Genomic DNA, 3,954 nt, shown 5'->3' on the forward strand with positions numbered 1-3,954 from the left:
ACACTCAATAAAGAGCACCCTGGTAGGATTTCAACGGGGTCCGCCTCGGGACGCACGAGCACGCACGAGGCGGTCGCACGCCTTCAGCTCGCCCCACCGGCAGGACGTCCCACGATACATGCCAGTTAAACACCGACGGGCGGTGAACCAACAGCGTGGGACACAAATCCAACTACGAGCTTTTTAACCGCAACAACTTTAATATACGCTATTGGAGCTGGAATTACCGCGGCTGCTGGCACCAGACTTGCCCTCCAATAGATACTCGTTAAAGGATTTAAAGTGTACTCATTCCGATTACGGGGCCTCGGATGAGTCCCGTATCGTTATTTTTCGTCACTACCTCCCCGTGCCGGGAGTGGGTAATTTGCGCGCCTGCTGCCTTCCTTGGATGTGGTAGCCGTTTCTCAGGCTCCCTCTCCGGAATCGAACCCTGATTCCCCGTTACCGTTACAACCATGGTAGGCGCAGAACCTACCATCGACAGTTGATAAGGCAGACATTTGAAAGATGCGTCGCCGGTACGAGGACCGTGCGATCAGCCCAAAGTTATTCAGAGTCACCAAGGCAAACGGACCGGACGAGCCGACCGATTGGTTTTGATCTAATAAAAGCGTCCCTTCCATCTCTGGTCGGGACTCTGTTTGCATGTATTAGCTCTAGAATTACCACAGTTATCCAAGTAACGTGGGTACGATCTAAGGAACCATAACTGATTTAATGAGCCATTCGCGGTTTCACCTTAATGCGGCTTGTACTGAGACATGCATGGCTTAATCTTTGAGACAAGCATATGACTACTGGCAGGATCAACCAGGGAGCTGCGTCAACTAGAGCTGAGCAGCCGGCCGCCCGGGAGTGTGTCCCGGGGGCCCGCGCGAACACGCAAGCGTCCGCTCAATCATTCTGCAAACAGGAGGAGGCTGAGCTCCCCTGCACAATACACCTCGAAACCCTCTCAGGTCCCGGCGGCGCGCAGCGCCGTCCCAAGTACTTGGTCGGGTTCGAGAGAGGCGCAATCGCCCGGAGTTAGGCGAGTAGACGCTTTCGGTGCGACCACCCGTGCTCCCAACTGAGCTTGCCGCTGCCGACAGAGGCCCGGGAGCGTGCTGTCGTGGCATTGCCGGCGGGAGACAACACGCGCCACCTACGGTGACCGGCAGCTCCAACGCCAGCGCCACAGAAGGACAAAAGCCCCACTTGGGTGCCGAAGCGAACTCTCCCAGCACAGCGCACGCGCCAACACATCCGCACAGCTGCGATACAAACCACCAGCGAGAACCGCTGGGGCGACCGAGCAGCAGACGGCGTCGCGGCGCCGAGCGCCGGGCGGCGGCGCATCCTCAACGCACACAGTCCTCAATCGGACCAGCACACTGAAGATGTCCACCGCGCTTCGCACCGGGCCCGCGAGGACCTACTTTGGCCGCACGGCGCCGCGCGCAGGGTGCGCCGGCGCGCAGCTGCGACGCCTGCCGCGTCCGTCGGCCGGCGCGCCTGCCACTGGCCGCCCCCACCAGCCGGCTGTAGCGCGTGCGCCCACGCACCGCGCGGCCAGCACGCCGGGAGGCGCCCCCTCACCGGCCGGGGACGGTCCCACCCAGCCACCGCCGCGTATCGCTTCACACCCAGATGCCGTTCAGTTTCGTCGGCATGGTGGGTATCGCTGGAACAACCGGTTAGTACCTCAACCTATCGTCGCCATCACCGATTCACCCCTAGCGAGAACAACCGCACCACAACAGGTTACCATTTGTTCATTTGCGTAACTTCACCAGAAAACGCAGGCGTCCATCGCCATTTGCAACTTCAACGATTATTGCATGCCTGTGTCAGGTGTCACGCCACACTACGTCTGCCCACATACACGCAACAAAATGTGCACGCCTAGACAATACGTGGAAGGTGGCCCCCGTACGTATGCGATGTCCATTGCTCGAACGACTGTCAACCGGCCTCTGTAGCATGTCGCAGATATGGAACGCGGTGCACCATGCCATCACGGTGTGTGAGGAGAGACGACTAGGTCCGAATACATCAACAGACAGCTCATGCTGATCGCCATCCACGGCGTCCGTTCCTCCCACACGTCTCTATGGCGTACCACACTGCAATCCAGCTCTCATAGGGAGACGACACGTAGCTGCGTGCACAATATTTGCACTGTATGGTCCGCCGTTTTTGGGCGCAGTCGTTGTGCGGTCACACATGTGCCACGATGTATCATTCAGTACATAAGGACGAATGTGCAGTACAGATTGTGGTTCACGCGTACGACATCAGCGGACAGTTGACACAGGCCGCACCACAACGTAGCCTGAGTACGTCGCATGCGAAGGGCATTGAACATGCAAACTTCTCACCAACCAGCTTGCGAAGGCAGGGGGCAAGGTGGGGACGTGGGGAGGGGCGGCATGTACGTCCTGCTGCCATCCACATTACAGTGTACAGCAGGAGCATGTGGAAAGTGAGCAAGACTTGCAAGGTGTTTAACATGAAGCGATACACAGGGGTGCGGGCAGTGCGAGTAGCGAACTATATTGCGAGGGTTGCGGGTGGGCAACACTACAGTAATTGAACGAGTCGTATAACAATTACAGAGCAGGTTTAGGCGACAACGTGGGTTACGTTAAGGCGACAACATGGGTTAGGTTAAGGCACAACATGGGTTAGGTTAAGGCACAACATGGGTTAGGTTAAGGCACAACATGGGTTAGGTTAAGGCACAACATGGGTTAGGTTAAGGCACAACATGGGTTAGGTTAAGGCACAACATGGGTTAGGTTAAGGCACAACATGGGTTAGGTTAAGGCACAACATGGGGTTAGGTTGAGCACAACATGGGTTAGGTTAAGGCACAACATGGGTTAGGTTGAGGCACAACATGGGTTAGGTTGAGGCACAACATGGGTTAGGTTGAGGCACAACATGGGTTAGGTTAAGGTACAACATGGGTTAGGTTAAGGTACAACATGGGTTAGGTTAAGGTACAACATGGGTTAGGTTAAGGTACAACATGGGTTAGGTTAAGGTACAACATGGGTTAGGTTAAGGTACAACATAGGTTAGGTTAAGGTACAACATAGGTTAGGTTAAGGTACAACATAGGTTAGGTTAAGGTACAACATAGGTTAGGTTAAGGTACAACATAGGTTAGGTTAAGGTACAACATAGGTTAGGTTAAGGTACAACATAGGTTAGGTTAAGGTACAACATAGGTTAGGTTAGGTTAGGTTAGGTTACACGTTGTTGTACGGAAAGGTGTAGGGGGGGGGGGCGGGGGCGGCAGGTTCGTTGATAGTGATTATAGTAAGTGAATGCTTGTGACATGATCAGATTTGTCACGTCAGGATGCACCTTTGGCTTATTAGAGGCGGCGCTCCAATTCTATGCTTGTGTGAGACCTGTGTCTTTGACTCATGTCATTGTTTGTGCGCTGTGACAGGAGGTACTATTGTGATGTTGGGTGCACCGTTGTATAGGACATGTGTGGGTGTTGGTGCCTGGTCTGCGCAATGGTGGATGTCGAAAGGCTGGGATATTGTATTTTCCGCACGGACCTCCTGGTCTGGTTGTGATAGTGTGGATTGTGTAATGTGGCGGAGAAGATGCACTGGATGTTGTTCCATGCTGGTGCTTACATATTGTATGTGCGCCTGTTAGAAGCAGAGAGTGGTGCGTGATCAGAGTGTCTGGCTGACGTGTGGTTCCCATTTTGGGCAGACTCTTTCAGCATGTATACGGACAGTTGTGTATATTTGCTGTAGTTTGATGGCTCTGCATTGATTACTAATCAGCGCCGTGTGTACGGGTAATCTGGTTCCAGTCCAAAATGTTCCATCTGTGTACATTAGTGACAAAGACTCCCCCCATGCAGTGGGGCTCGGTCTGTTATAACTCTTCCGCGTAATATATTTGCCCCACGTTTTTGCGACTGCGAGTGCGAGTGCAACG

The 3,954-nt window shown here is 54.1% G+C and overlaps 1 non-coding gene across 1 annotated transcript in view; it reads right to left on the reverse strand.

Annotated features, from left to right (window-relative positions):
• LOC124724779 overlaps nucleotides 1-820 on the reverse strand; it is a 1,908-nt gene extending 1,088 nt beyond the window's left edge. The window contains exon 1 of the ribosomal RNA XR_007006622.1: nucleotides 1-820. This exon is cut by the window's left edge and continues 1,088 nt beyond it. This is a non-coding gene — a ribosomal RNA (small subunit ribosomal RNA).
• Between the last annotated feature and the right edge of the window lie 3,134 nt (nucleotides 821-3,954).

This window comes from Schistocerca piceifrons, unplaced genomic scaffold (genome assembly GCF_021461385.2).
Source record: "Schistocerca piceifrons isolate TAMUIC-IGC-003096 unplaced genomic scaffold, iqSchPice1.1 HiC_scaffold_1012, whole genome shotgun sequence".
NCBI lineage: Eukaryota > Metazoa > Arthropoda > Insecta > Orthoptera > Acrididae > Schistocerca > Schistocerca piceifrons.